Raw genomic sequence first — 17,172 nt, 5'->3', positions numbered from 1 at the left:
GTTTTTTAGTTTTAAACGTGCCAAATTCTCCCAAATATTGTAATCATAAATAATACCAAATTTGCGTCTATGCTCAGTGTTTCAAGTTTTACCTGCTAAAAGCATCTCTTTTTATTTCGTCGCAAAATCCTTTCAGCTTTGTTGCAGAAAAATCAATTGAAATTATGCTGCTTAATAAGCTTCTTCTTAAATAAATGCAAATTTACTTTCTAGAAATTATTTTAATTAAAAGAAAACAAAAAAAAAATGTTTACATAACTTTTTAGTGACTTTAAACAAATCAATGGTTTTTTTATCACGTTAAGTTTACTGGAAATAAAGATATATAAGAATAGACAAAATTATAACAATAAGCGTTGGAAAAAGGTAACAGAACATATGTTCTAAAACACCCACAATAGGAGCACGAAATCTCTAAATTGGGGAAAACAAATACGATTAACGATTCCCTACAATTTTATTCTACCTCCAAAATGAAACAAAATTAGCATTTATTTTATTATCATTTGGTCATTTTTGGGTTTTCTCTTTCGTTAAATCTTTAAAAACAGAAATTAGTTTTGAAATTTTCAGCTAAAAAGGCTATGAAATTATAGTGCATTCTCACAATTATTGTGAATTTTTTTTTTCAATATAGTAGGTTAGAATTGTTTAAGGAAATTAATTGTTTAGCTTTTTGTACGTTAGCTCCAGACAGAATTTTATCTTAAGGTGTATGGGGGGTCTTTTTATGGAAAGGAATGAGTGGAGGTTCTGGGAAGGAATAAGGTGTGAGGGGTGGGTAAGAATCTGGTAGTCAATGGTTCCAGGAGTGACGGACGTATGAATTTATCCCTCCCACCGAGATATAAAGCGATAGATTGAGAGAATCCAGCTGGAGAGGTCGAAAGCTCTCCCTCAACCAGTCTCTTCCAATTTGGCCCGTCACGCATTAGGTGGACAAACGCATCCGCCGCCAAGACCCAGGCAAACCTTACGCAATGAGCCCAGGTCCAGGGTGTTGGTTACCCAATAAATGTTTCCCGATGACGCGGTAACTATGAATCACAAACTTGATGGTTATAAATTATCGATGGTTATAGATCATACACGTTGGTGGGTAAAATCATTATTTAACAGCGTTGTAAATTTTCCATCGAAACCTTTAAACAAAGAAAAGGTAATAAACAGCAATAATCTCAGTTTTCATAGCACCGTAGTTAGCACAATGGCAAAATATCACTTTTCTTGTTTTAATAAGAGTGAAGCTTGCAGCCTAAAAGATACTCGAGAAAATAAATGATAATCCACACTGAAATGATACTCGGTAGATGAATTTTATTCTCTCCCGCTGACAATGTTCCAGTCCGGGTTGGCATGCTAAAATGTAGAAGTTATTATTTTTTAAGATCAAAATAAAAACAACATTGAGTGTTCTCTGTGCAAACATTTGGCCGGTTTCAATGGCGAAACCCATTTGGACTCATGCGCTTAAAATTTCGACCTATATAAGATCGTAATATTTAACTGCCGGAGAAATGCTCAATAAAATTGTGCTAAAGAAATAAAATTGAATTTATTCATACACTGTTTTATGGGAGCTTTTCTACATTTCATGTCATTTTTTTCAATGAACTTGTAAGTTAAATAAGGATTTAGAATGAAACCCAAAAACAGATCTTCTGTTAAACTTTTAGTAAAAAAAATGATTATGTGTTTTTTTACATATTAATTTTTAAAAGAATTAATGAATTTATTTAACATCACGAAATGTGTTGTAGAAATTGAAGTAGAGAAGGTACTTTAAAAAACCTCAGTATCACTAAATTACCTCAAATTACCCTTCTTTTAAGTTTATAATTCAGGTCGAAACAACTTTTACGATTCCCTCAATACTGAGGAGTGAAGAGTGTGACTGATTATGAGTCAACGCCGATTGAATCGACGGATCAGGCTTTTCATGGTCCTACACTGCGTGACACTAAAATTCCGGACGCCTGTGGTAGGAATTTAATCAATCAATAATCAGTCTCATGCAACGCACGGGTGATATTTATCTATTCTCCGCTCTTCCTCATTGCCACTGAGCATGGTAATATCCCCTGGGTTCGAGTTCGCAGTTTGGCAATCGACGTGACCAAAGTATCTTAGAATAATCAAGTAGGCAGACAGGTGACAGATTTTGTTATGCCTATCTCTCCCAGAATTAATAGATTGGTACACCTGGCTGTCCATGGTATCCTGAGAATTCCTTTCTAGTGGGTACCAGATTTTGAGAAAGTCTATCTTTTTCCTTTAGCTGGCTCTAAGTTTCCTGGTTTCCCATAGCGTAATGAATTATGGAAAAAATGAGTCCCATCTTTGTGGCATTTAGAATTTCACTTATCGCATCTGCCGTCTGCCGTCATACAAATCATCTGAAATGATTTTAATCTTGGTTTTACTCTCGGAATATTTTTTATGGTTGCATTGAACAACTTCTTTCAGAACTAATTCCTCTCTTTCATCGTGTCTGTATACCTAAATTTTTGTACAGTAATATTATAGTATGACCCGTTTGTACTTAGTCATTTCTATCTTAAATTTGAAGAGTAGACAGTCAGTCTCATATTGCATCATAATACGATATTCAACGTCCGTCAAAGAAAATATTTTCATATCTAATAATTTGTATGTCATTTCAGATCTCTGTAGAGCTTTGTAGAGTTTCCGTTTTTTTTTGTCTTTATGCTGCTTTATAAGCACATTATTGGTGTGAAAATAATTACACAAGACATATTAAATTACAGTTGTAATGCACTCTGTTTTGTAATGAATGTCTTACCCTACCTGTAAATAAATAGTGTAAATATATTTCTGCATCGTGAAATAAATTGTACATATTTTTTCAACTTGAAAAAAAATTTCAACAATCCGACATCATTTGTGAAAAAACATCATGCATAAATAATAAATACTTGTACACATGATTTCGTTTCCAAATATCTTAATAATTTAAAATCATAATATAAGTCCCACACCAAATCTACGTGAATATTTAATAGACGAAACATAACAAATAAGATTTGTTAACTCGATTCTTATACTTATATAATATTTTATTTTATTGTCATTATTTATATTTTACGCACATATAAATATGCCAAGTAAAAAATAAATACTTACTTACAATTCAAAGATCACCATCAAAAATATAAATTATATTATTTTGCAATTTTATCCAGATCGGGAACGAAAAATATAAAGTACCAATTATTTTTATGATTCTTTTAATGGTTTGAAAAAGCGATAATACAATATGTCTTTGCAGGCTGTAGGAAATAAGGACATAATTATCAAAGTAAAGAGAATGTAAATGAAAATGTGTTTACAGCGTCTTAAAAATGTAATTCTTCAAAACGTCAAATTTATAGTCTGGAATATTTATTCATCATTTGCCATTAAATACTAATTACCCTAATTAATTTTCGCAAATACAAAGAACCAAAAGGCGATTCCAATCAAGGTAGTCTTTTGAGGGATTTCAGCATTATTATTTAACGTGAAAGTAAATATTTTCATTTAATATTTGAATATACTTAGAGCGTTTGGAATATCTCAGAAAAGAGGTCTTTATTAATTAACGAGTTCATTTCGGTTAACCTTTTCTCTTGCCTAACCAAATGTTTTTCCTACCGATGCGATGATAGTATATAGCCTAAAGGATATAGTTGAAGAAGATTGAACCGAACCTCATTACTGTTCAATAATGATTTCGATAACTCTGTCACATAATTCGATGTTGATTACCAGATGGGTGAAAACTGGATATTTTAAGGGTACTTTGGTGGTGGTTGGGCAGGTTGTCATACCTTAAATTGATGTTCGCTACTATTCGCTCCAGATAAGTGATTGTGAAATGATTAAATGGTAATGCATTAAATCGGCATGTGTGCTTTAATCTGTATGTTGCTGCGTGAATTGTGTTAAACATGTGATAATATCTAAACCGTTCTCATTACATAAAATATTTTATTACAGATTTTTATTTTATTTATCGAATTAGGTACATATTTATATAATTCATTTATTAAAAACTTCTAAAATAAAAAAAAGTCAGAAACAGCATTCATTTACTGTATCTTACGCATTTTTTGCAATGCAGTGGGAAATGAAAGCACAAAGTCATATGTGTTCTTACAACACTCCAATTATGTTTAACAATTTATTTTTGTGTGTTATTATTTATTACTTATTCTGAATTTTTAATGTATTTTTGATGTAAGCAAATTGAGTAAGATAAAGAAAGGGACAAAGAAAAGAATATATGACGCAAATGTGATTGGTAGAATAAGTCAGGGTCGTCCGAGGAAGACATAACACGAAAAAATGAACCAAGTTTTGACCGGTCAGTGGTTGAGTTTGCATCGTGTCTTGACGTCATGTGAGCTCGATTTCTTGGCTTGTTTAGTCAACCATCATGACACAAGCAACATTTTCCGGCTACTGTGGTGGTAGTACGAGATTTCAAATTATTCTTTGATTATCCGCAACCCGGGAATGTACGTTTTTCTCTTTTGAAAAAAAAGAGTCCGGCCATGTCAAGAGTCAGATAAACAGAAAGGTATGATACAACGTATGAATTTTAATGATGAGAAGAGTGTGTGCCAAGACAGAGTTGTGTGGCGGTTCCTCTTTTCTGCGTTTCTCTAAATAGTTGTAATGAAAATAATTATTAATATTTACAAATAATTATTATCCTTATTAAAAATAAAAATTAATAGCGTTTACCTTTGTTACATTTAATCAGAAAATAATAAATAGCTGACCAGAAAAGATCACATATTATGGCTCTGCATTTAGTTCTATTTATTGTCAACAGAGCGCCAAGTTCCGTTCCTGACACTTTTGAATGGAGACCAAAGGGAAATGACGGTCTTTATTCGACTTGTCACTAGCAATTTTTTGGAATTTAAATTGGAATTATGTGTTAAATCCGGTTGAGTATATAGTTCGGTAAGCAGGCGCATTAATGATCTTGCTTGTTTTAGTTTAAATACCAACCACGTTGTATTTAAGAACGTTGATTTGCAAGGTTTTCAACGGAAGACCTAACACCACATATTTTGAAGAGGTGGGTCTTCGATCACCGACAACCCCGCAGCTGTTGAAGGGTTCCGGAGGCTCTGTCGGCCTACAGACGTCCGGTTCGATCCTGGAACCCAACGAACTCGTCGTCTCAATCAGATCAGTATAGTCAGTTAGATTCATTAAATGGCTAACAATTGTTTATGTTCTAAAATATAATTTAACACAACCAAAACCTTACAGTTTTATTTACATAGAAAACGAAATATTTCCACCAAAAGAAAAGTAGTGCCCATTACTGCCCATGCCCCCGTAAAAAAAGCTCTCGGCCCTACTGCATCTAAGGTTTGAATCCATATGAACCTCGTGGCACCATTTATATTCCTAAATAAATAAAAATAAGCCTTCAGTTCTATATACCACTTTGGGGCCTACGAGCCAATAATACTTACTCTACCTTCGTTCTCTTAAATCACGATGTAATGGTTATTCAGTCGAATAATAATATAGATTTGAATTATTTGATGTATAACTGATATCAGTTAATACACTGAAAAAATAATTTAAGTATACAACTTTAAGCATTAACTAAGAGAAAGGTACTTAACTTCAAATCTAAAAATTGCCAAGGACTAAACGAAAAAAATGCAAATCTGCTTTCAGGCGATGCCATACGTAGTAATGCAAAATCATGTGTTTTAGGTTTAAAAATTTGATCACCTAGAAATGTTTCAGATGCTTTAATTAAATACTGCGAGTAGAATACATCTTGGCCTTTGAATTGATCGAGTATTTTTTAGATAAGTCTTTTTATAAGCCCAGAAAAAAATAATGTATAAGGCCTATGAAAACTGCTTTAAAGTTCAAAATTTCCTACTTTCAAACCCATTTTCGGTTATGATTTTATTGTATAATGTGGAAAATTAAGTCATTTATAAAATGATCGAAAAAAATTAAATATTTATGCCTGAACATCCACAAAATAAAATAAAAGGCACTTTTTGGCCATGTTTCATGTAAGGGTTGTTATTGATAACGGCTCAATTTAAAATATTACACGACGTAGTGCATCGCCTTTACTTAATTCTTTAAAATTTTTAAAATTCTACTCTTTTTTCATAATATTTTAACACAGCCTTAACACGTGGGTTAGAAAAAAATACCAAGAAAAATATATTATTTGAGAAGTAACATTAATAATGAATCACCAAATTTAACTAGACTTGGTACAAAGCTAGAGTTGTGGATAATATATGGAACGGAAATATCCATAATAAACGTAAAATATCACCTGTTCCTATAAATACGTTGAACGCCTTAACGCCAGGAACCTCGCATCTAGTCAATTAAGGTAGGCAGTTTATACCCAGTCTATAGAGAAGTGCCATTGTCTAGCATTGTCTGTCATATTACCATCCTAGACGGTATTATTGAATAGATCTGGAGCGGCAGGTGTCTCTTCACTCTCCTTAAGTTGGCTCAGTTATTCAAATAGACAATGGAACTATTCATACGTAATGATCGTAATGAAGTTTAATTAACAATGTTTTAATTTAAATTGTAAGGTTTTTAACATTTTACTCAATTTGACATCTTAGGTGGTAGAACGAAAATCTCTTGGCTCTGAACATTGTTGACGGGGTCAAAATAAGGGAAAGGGGGAGGAGATGGGAAAGTGGAAGGTGGGAAAGTACCTGGCTATTCATATCAGGTCACCTAAAAAGGCCTAAGTCATTTCAGGCAACGTTTGAATTCTGAATGATGGTCTTACACGGAGGCAATACTTAGAGTATCGTCCACTCTGGAACGTGTCGCAAATATACTATATATTATTTTAAATGAGAAAAAAATTGGAAAAAACAAAATAATCAAATGAAATTTACTTTTTTGCAATTTGAACCCATGACCTCCGGCTTGCTAGTCGAGAGTCGTACCCCTCGACGACGGACGCCTTCAACAACCACCATATAGAAAATGTCAAATGCAGTAAAATACCTCAGTTGAGATTTGTAGATATTCTGTCTCACCCTGGAGAAAGACAACCATTCAGATTAGAAGTGTTCTTTAAAAAAGGCTTTAGTTATATTGAGTGACTAGAACTGAATAGCCAGTTACAACCCAGTTTTCTTCTTTCCAACTAGTTCTCCTCCTCCTTTCCTATGGCCTCGGGACGTTTTCCAATTGGTGATCAAATAGTCACATTGGCTCGGTGATAAAGCCATATTTGTACGAAATCTTTCCAGGAATAGAACTAGTATTGAATAAAATTATTTGATCTTATAATGCTCACGTAAGTACTGTTTATAGATCAAAGCTCGCTCAGATTAAATGATACTCACGTAAAACAATTTTTTTTTTTTTTTTTTTTTTTTTTTTGGTACATTATTTTGTTACAATTTATGTTTTCCAGTAATGTAGGCCTCACTGGGTGGCTTGCCCGTGCTGAGGCCTTCATTTTATAATATGAAAATCTTATCTACATATTACATTTAAAGAGAAGATAGTAAATTTGAAAAGAAAATAATAAATTTAAAATTAAAAATAAAAATACATAATAATACATTTAAAATTAAAAAAATAATACAGTGAAAATAATCTTGTGTGTTTGTGAGTGATGTGTGTTTATGTTGGTTTTGTGTGTTACGTGTAGGTTTTATTTTTATTTTATGCTATTGACATTTTGGTAATATTGTCTTTTTTGTTGTTTAATCCATTTTGTAATTTTGTGTGTGAATTTATTTTTATTTTCCTCAATTTTAATTTCAATTTTTAGACTGTTGAAAGCTTTTATAGCATGGTATTGGTAGTGTCTTTGTCCAAATGTTGAATTTACTGTTGGAGTTTTAATGTTTTCTTTGTACGCTTGTCTAACTGGTCTGTTAGTGTTATTTTGTGTATGTTGAAATTTATTTTTTTTGTTAAAAATGTAGTTTAGTAGTGTTTTAACGTATAATTGGCGTATATCTAGTACGTCACAGCTGTTGAATATTTAACGATAATATTATATTGGTTGTCCGAGTCTGCATATTCCATGTAATCCGCCATGTTGGTGATTAATTGTGAAAGTATATGATGTGAAGTGTATTTACGTGTGGAGTTGTGTTTATGTTAGTTTGTTAATGTCATCACAATGTTTAATATTGAAAATTGAAAATTTTTGCCATTGAACATTAATGTTCACATTTATAAACGTTTGAGACTTCCATTCCGTGAAAAGGGTTTACATTGGGTAACATTATGTAAAGAATAGATGGTTGAACAATACAAATATGATTTAAATATGTTTCTTCTACCTAAGACAACTTAAGTCAGTTCATAGGAACCTTTCAACAGAGGCAACTAAATTACTTACGAACTCATATATAGTATCACGTCTTCACTATTGCTACGGCATTTATGCAGTCTTCCGAAATGATAATGTCTAGTTCTAATGTCTTGATAAACTTCAATCAGTGTTCGACCAAGTACCCAAGGGGTACCCAAGTTTTCGCACATTTCGGAACACCTCCGAATTCTTCACTAGCTGAAGTGTCCTGAAAGGATCTAGTACAAGCTATGCTGGATGGTGTTTAAAGCCATCAACGAAATGGCGCCACCGTATATTTCTGAGCTATGCATTCCGGAAAATACTGGTCTAAGGCAGTCAACTCTTAGATCAGCGACATCATCTGCAATTGGAAGGTTGAAAGAGCATAAGCGAAATCCGAACACTAACTTTGATGATCGTGCATTCGGAATCGAGATTTATAACCAGCCCAACGGAATTTAAATCCAAACTAAAAACTCACTTTTTCAGACACCCATTTCCATAAATCCGTCATTCTACCCAAATATTGCATTTTTTCTTTTGTTATACTGTAATTGTTGATTCACACAACTATTTATGATAAAGTAAAAATGCTATTAATTTACTTGCCTAGCAATGGACAACGGACAATATCAGCGGCAACATAACACGTCAGTCGGTTTAATTGTTGGCAGTTGAATCATCTAAATACTTTAAATATCGACGATTAATTTTATTCATTCACTTCATTAATTTAATATATATCCAGCTTATAATAAAAATACCCTAATAAAATAGAACTTCCTTATACTTCTGGCGCTAGTAAAATTAGATTGTTAATGTTAATTATAGTTGTATTTTTCTACAAATGTAAATATATATGTCATTAACATAGTAGTTATAGTCGTAAGACAGTAATTATAGGCGTTAGTCGTAAGTCACTAGATATAAGTCTTAGAGGTAAGTCACTAATTTTAAGTCAGTAGTTCTAGTACCTATTAACTATAAAGAACAGCGCCGAACATATTTGAACAGCGCCCTTGAGGTGATGTCTCAAAATTATTATTATTATTACTATGCACATGGATTAAACAGAACATTCTTATATCAGAGTAGGTATACATTTAGGTGAAGACAGCATAGAAAATAATGATCCGATGTTTCTTTGATGCGTAATTTTTTTTTTTTTTATTCGAATTTGACAGGTCGTACGAGCTGACTAAGCATCACGGCGTTTCCCGCTGATGATGAAGACGAGTTGGTTAATATTTGGCGTATGAATACAGTAGAAGGTAACATCCATCAGAGCAGATAAGCTGAAAGTTTTCAATTTTGATACGCAAATGTCAAAAGATTACCGCTGAACGCATTTAGCATAAATTTGTGTACTTCAGAACTGTACGGGTACAGTTTCCAAATTGCATGAACTCGAGGATATTATTTATAATGACGTCTGCTGCCAATTCTGCGTTTTCGTGAGATTCTGCAGCGCTAAGTAAAAGTTTTTGGAGGGTTCGGTGTTAACATTAAATCAACTTTTTCACTCCACCACCACATGGAAAACCTATGGCTAAGTCTAAGCCAATTTGCAACACCATCATCAACACCATGACCGGTTGGATGCTGGATGTTGTGGAATGGAAGAATTTAAAAATCACCTGACAAGTGTAATCTAATCACTCCGACGCCTTCGTAGTGAAGGTGTAAGGTCCTTCAGAGGTCGTGGATTAAAATTAATAATCAAAAATATTTTCATATGAAACAATACGCACGTTAAAGATTTGAAGATATTTGCAGTATCGCTCCGGTGAAAGATCACTATTCAGAAGCAAAAAGTTATTTAAAATGGTTTAAGCTGAGTTTGATGACCACATCTGAATAACCATGTACTTCCCCACACTTCTCCTACTTCTCCTTCATATACACTTAGGCCCAAGCCATTAAGTCTCACGATGTACTCCAATTGGGGATTCCATACTCTTACTGGCTTCGGTTAGCAGTAAGGACTCTTGCGCGATATTCACATAAAAAATATCTTTTTTTTTACATTGTACATACGTATGTATAATGCATCATGTGGCGTCTTCACACACTTCTTTAAAAAGGTTTAGAAATAAACTTTTACAGTTTTCCCATTTATACCGTAGACATATTGTCTACTTTCACGAAGTGAAAAGTATGAAGCATTGTGTTTTAAATTTGTCAAGATGGGTAGAAATATCGTTAGTAGGCATGTGTTATATTGTTCCCACATCAAAATTTATATACACTGTTAACCTTCCGACAAATGTACAAATAATTTGAATCCTGCGCCAGTCTTTCTTTTCAATTGAATAAGTTCAACTTTACGAAACTTTTTCCCAAAATAATGAAAATCCAATATTTTTAATATTCGACCCGTTATTTTATATTGCCCGCGAGGTTGTTTTAACCCAACAGGCGAGTTAAAAGGGTATCGTGTATACAACTAAACCTGTCGAATTAAATCAAAATTAGAATTGTGCATTATTAAGTAAGAATCATTTAGACTATTTTTTATCACTTCGGTAGTTTGTTAAACAAAAATATAACATACACACGGGACGAGTCAGCGGTACTGGAAATCAGAAAATAATCTCGTCCAGGCCGTCGCCCAGTGGAAGGACGCGCCCCTATACTATAGATAGAGAAATTCCATCAAGCCATGGTGTTAAATATAATAAGTGTCAAATATATTATAATTTATATACATTGTATATTCTATATTCAATTTTATATCTTGAAATTCATTTATATTACATAATGCTCTTTATCAATTTGGAAGGCGGGTTTGAGTACCGCCGCCCCGGGAACCTTTTATTGGATAACCGACACCTCTGCCATTGGTCACCGCAAGTGGTTCGCTAAGTTTGGTGACTTAGCAGGGGTGCGCGGGTTCATCTGGTGAGGTGTATACAGGATGCGCCTGCCCACTAGCTTTGTGGGGCCCAGATTGAGAGAGGCTTGTTTGGATAGACCCTTTGACCCCTTTAACTGGTCTCTCAACCCATCATGGGAGGGATATATATATATATATATAGTCCGTCACTCATGAATACACTGATCCCTAGATTCCTACCCAACCCTCATACCTTTTACGTTCTCAGAACTTCCTCTCCCTTTTTTCATTAAAAAGACCGTCCACACATCATCCCAAAAGATGACATAGCAGAAAAAAATTAAAAAATATTTATTTATAAATACAGGGTTTTCCAATAAGAGGTGTTATTTTGAATAGCCCGCTATTTCGGTAGATGTTTCTTTCGAAGCTGTCATTTTTTGACATTTGACAAGTAAAAACTACGCCATCAATAAAAATGGAACAATACACGCTTCAACAACGCATTGAAATTATTAAAATTCATTTGAGTGAATCAAATGCAAATCATCTTGAGTGATGAGGCCCATTTCCACCTCGGTGGCTTCGTCAACAAGCAAAATTGTCGCATTTGGGGCTCGGAAAACCCAAGAGTTATTGTTAAAAAGCCTTTTTATCCTCAACGTGTGACTGTTTGGTGCGGTTTATGGTCCGGCGGAGTCATTGGACCTTACTTTTTCGAAAATGAGGCTGGCGCAACAGTTACGGTGAATGGATTGTGCTATCGAGAAATGATTAATGATTTTTTATGGCCGAAATTGGATGGTATTGATTTGGACAACGTTTACTTTCAACAAAACGGCGCTATGTGCCACACAAGCAACAAAACCATTGATTTTTTACGATTGAATATCAAAATAACACCTCTTATTGGAAAACCCTGTACAAAAATATGACAGACGGAGTATTGCATTCACCGCTCCGTTCAGCTGAAATATACGAACATTATTTATTATTAATGCTTAAATGCTTCAAAAGAGCGTTATGACCTTAGGAAAGTCGGTAAAAAAGATTAATTAAAATAAATTAACCAAAAACTGTCACAATCTGACCAATTTAATAAACGTATTGGAAAATAAAAATAATTATCACAGTGTTACTGCCTAATTTTTACAAAAACTTTATTCGTTGGAAACGCCATTGACGGCCTCCGTGGTCGATGGGTAAGGCTCTTGACTAACAAACTAAAGTTTGCGGGTTCAAACCCTCGCGGGAGCAAGTAAATTTTGTTTGATTAATTTGCGTTATTTCACAAATTACTCATTTAAAATGATATGTGGTATGCGTGTGACACGTTCCAGACTCCAGAGTGGAAGACACTCTCAGTTTCGCGGTGGTGTAAGACCACGGTTTAGAATTGAAACGTACCTTGAAATGGCTTAGGCCGTGATTGGTGACTGGTGATTGGTGAGATCTGAATTTCCATGCACTTCCCAACCTTCCTCTTCCTTATCTCCTTACCCTCCCTACTACCACTAAATAACAAACCATAATTAACTTGAATAGAATTTTCGCAAAACTTGAAAATTAATTTAGATGAATGGTTCAAATTCTGTGAAACGACAATGTCTTTAGTAATTGCTGTCACGTGATTCGTTATGCATATTTGTGAAGTATTAAAAAGAGTTTTAAAAAGCATAACTTTGTTCTACCACTTAATATGGGATTTAAAATCCAACTAGTTTCAGAACAACTTTAAGATGAGTGTAAAAGTTTTTTTAACCCTCGGAAGCCAAGATGGTATAAGAATGCGATCCCGTTTGGGGTTCCAGAAATACCCCATGCATTAATTCCGACCGGTCAGTGGCCTAGTTGACATCGCGCTTGGGTCCCACTCAGGCGGAGTGTAATTCCTCGGCTGTGAATGAAAATTGAAATACATTTTCATATATTCTGGAAAATACTTGATGGTAATCGAAATTTTGACCGGTCAGTGGCTGAGTTGTCATCGCATTTACCCAGGCGTAGTGTGTACCATTCCTCGGCTGGCTAAGTCTTATATCACAACACAAGCAACATTTTCAGCTTACTGTGGTGGTAGTAGGAGATTTTCAAATATTGTCAGGTTATTAGTAACCCGGGAATATTTGTCTTTCTTTTTAAGGAAAAATAAATATTATTATTATAATTTTATTTTTAAATGTGAATATGGCGCAAAAGACCCAACTGCTCCCTGCTAACCGAAGCAAGTGGGATTTTTAAATCCCTAATACGCGTATGTTGTGAGGCTGAAGCTGAAGGGAATTGTGAAGAAAGATGTGGGGGAAAGTACCTACCTGGCCATTCAAATCTGGTCACCAAACACTTCTAAAGCCATTTCAAGCAACGTTTCACTTCTAAATAGTGGCTTTTTACCAGGGCAATACTGAGCATCTAACACTTTTAAACATACCAGAAGGATAGTATATTTAATTTTAAATTTGAAACAGCCCAACTTAATAAAGTAAAAATTATTTGCATAAGTCGAAATTCGAATCAGCGACCTCCGGATTTGTATTTGAGAGTCTTACCCCACGACCACGGAGACCTTCATGATATATTATGATAATTTTTTATTATAACAAATAGACACGCACGTTTGTGTATTCCGCTTTCTTGACTCTCAACTATCCGCAGCCAACTGGGGGAGTAGGTAGTACCCAAAATTCCTATCCTCCTTACGTTAGCTTAAATAGTTGACATATAATTTTAGTATTTTACGTATTCCTGCGCAAATACATAAGTTAACATTAATAATTGACTGAATAATTGGGATTTCTTTAGTTTAAAAGCCCATAAGATAGAAAAATGAATGGGGTCGTCGGAAGACCCACTTGTTTACAGACGTTTTGTTTGGCATATTGGCTTGTCAAGAGTTAAAAGCTAGTTTATTATTGAAATGCGCAAACACAAATATTTTGAAATACACAAAGCATTAAATCAAACAATAAATCAGTCCTCTGATATCAGCCAACATTATTTGTACGAAGCCTCCCAGCATTCAATACAATAATCAAAATGATATTGGGTTATTGATGATTCATCTCCAATCATTTTATTATGTGGTTAAACATATTGGAATTCTGAAATGAGCTTCCACTGGGTTTTATTAGCCTGTCAATAACACACAAATCACTTGACGCGTATTTGTATGAAAATTGACCCGGTTGAAATTGGGCCCGGAAAAACGAGAAGGACCGCGGCGCGTGTTTATCCGAGCGGGAAATGGTTTTTTCTGGTACTCTCTTAGGTACATTAATTGACTGATATTAGAATATATAGACATTTGTCACATGAGAACAGGTCGTTTCTACGATTTGCCAGCTTTTGGGTTGCCTCCCTCCTAAAAATTAGGTCTAATCAAGACCCATGATCACTACTTTCTTTCTGCAAAAGTGTTTGTGTATCCGATCTGAATAGCCAGGTAGGTACTTCCCAATCTTCCTCCTTCCCATCTCCATCGTTTTCCAGCTTCTCTCAGCCTCACAAATACACTGTGGGACAAATAAAGTCATATGCTTGACTCTGTCAGTGTAGAGTGATACAGATAGATGTCTTAAAAGCCCATGTTGTTGGTTGATCTCCCTCTCACTTCATAGCTCTTAGCTAGTATTTGCGTATCCGTAATCTTTATACTCGGTTAATAATAAACGAAGTAATCTATCTCAGATTATCATTTATATGAATTCCAGAACCTTATATTAATATTGGAAAACCCATATAAAAACATTATAACGTACAGCATTTGTGGTTGCCATAATCACACTGGATGTTAACAGTTGGGAGAGGTTGGGATTCTTGTGCAGTATTCACGTTTGAAAAAAAAAAAATATTTAGTATCATCGATTTATCTTACGTTGATGCATTTACAATAATAAAATAAATGAGCAATGATAAAATGTAAAAGAAGACATGAAACAAGTAACGTGAAAACAAAGCGAAAGAAATATGTGAAAATTCCACGTACTTAATAAGCTTGTATAAAAAACATAGTTGTTTATTTAAAAAATGATCGTTCATTAAATGTATGCATTATAAATCAAGCATTTTAAAAAGAGTTTTTTTTTAAATATAATACAAAAAAATAATGTTTTCGCAGGATCTATTCAAAAACACAATTACCAAGTGCCTCAAACGATTGCCAAAAATATCTCATCCTCATTTGTACCTCAACCACATTCGTACATCAACCATATTCAATTCAACCATATTCATATTTCACTAAATTATAAGAATAGGTTCAATTCACTTAAGTGATTAATACCCACATTAATAATCATTTATTTTTTGCAGATTCAATTATGAGTGGTAAATGGGTCATTTAATTGCAAGATATTTAATTAATTCTAATTTAATCTAATTTTATTCCAATTTAAAATTTGTATTGAGTTGATGAATATTCAAACGATTAGACTAACTAACTAACTAACTAACCATCACGCCGTTTCCCCGCAAGGGTAGGCAGAGAGGACGGACCGCCAAACAACTCGGTCTTGGCACACACTACTTGCCTCATTCACACTCATACATCGTCTCATACATACTCTTCTATTATTCTGACTCTTGACATGGCCCGACTCGAGTATCTGATTCACTTGATCGTGCCATGTCTTCCTCGGGCGTCCCCGACTTCTGCTACCATTCACATTTGCATCATATATCCTCTTTACACTCCTATCTTCGCTCATTCGCTCTACATGCCCAAACCATCTAAGCGTCCCTTTCTTAATCTTACTCATTACGCTTACATCAGCCTTGCACTCTTTGCGGATCTCCACATTCCTCACACGATCAAACATGGTTTTACCACACATACGCCTCAGGGATCTCATTTCAACAGCATTTAATGATAGAACGTCCAGCGTCCTGCCAGCAGGACTTTACGTACTACCGGTAGGACGTAAGTTTTTTGTTTATATGCGGCTTTGTAGGCCTGCTAGCAGGATGCCGTTAACTGCATTGCATAGTGCGTCTCTTTCTGATTCAGCGAGTTTTTGAATCGTATTTCTGCGATCAGTCTGGCCAAAATGGCGGCGAGTATAAGACGTGGGGTCCGCGTTCGCGTCAAAGCCACGTATTTCGACGAAAATGATGGCCTAAACACATGGAGTCGCAAACATTTTGGTGATAATTACGACATTAGTTATTGTTGGGGCACTGTAAAAAAGTTAGAAAACAATTATGCAAGGGTATATTGGGAAATTGACAAAAAAATATCAACCGTGCCCGTTGGAGTTCTAATTGCTGAAACCGAAAATGACAATTTAGTGGAAGCAAATACAAATGAAGAACATTGTAAGTACAAACTTTCTTATTTTATTCATAGGCTTACGTTTATAGTAAGCCTAGTATATTCCCATAGAAAAAATAGTACTTGGAGGTTGCTTGTTCGTTTCCATTATTTACGTGATTGACAATTTTTTTTTGACAGGCACAACATAAATTAACTTTGCTAAGTTTGACTTGTATGGGTATGTATGCGTATGTATTTGCGTGTCTGTGTGTGTGGGCGCGTGCTTGCCTGTGTGTCTGTGCCTGGGTGTGTGTGTATTAAAAATATTTTTATTATTTTTTAACTGATAAACTTTATTAATGTTTATAAGACAAGGTTTTTATGCATATCACAAAGGATTACAAATTATTATAAGCAATAATTATTAGCCAGAAACACCCATACAAATTGAAAAAATCTTCCGAGAAGATATAATAACTGCCGACGACGAAAAATAATAATATTTGACAATTCTAAGTATTCACCAATAAAATGTAGACATAATTTGTCGCGACGCTATCTAGTGGGGAATTTAGCAAGTAAAATTGCCTTCCCTACTATAATAAAGTATGTTGTTCTTAGGTGAAATAATAAAATAAGCAATAGTTGTTGAACGAAATATTTCTAATACATATTGAATAATTTGACGGGACAGGAGATAGGCCGGCGTAGCTCAATGGATCGATCACCTGA

General features: G+C 34.4%; 1 protein-coding gene across 1 annotated transcript in view; it reads right to left on the bottom strand.

The window, feature by feature from the left end:
- LOC149422941 (limbic system-associated membrane protein-like) overlaps positions 1-17,172 on the bottom strand; it is a 286,335-nt gene that overhangs the window by 256,356 nt on the left and 12,807 nt on the right. The window lies entirely within an intron of this gene.

This window comes from Hesperophylax consimilis, chromosome 6 (assembly GCF_061612785.1).
Source record: "Hesperophylax consimilis isolate HC1 chromosome 6, BYU_Hcon_1.0, whole genome shotgun sequence".
Classification (NCBI taxonomy): Eukaryota; Metazoa; Arthropoda; class Insecta; order Trichoptera; family Limnephilidae; genus Hesperophylax; species Hesperophylax consimilis.
Note: the sequence above shows the minus strand (reverse complement) of the source record. Positions and strands in the feature narration are given on the sequence as shown.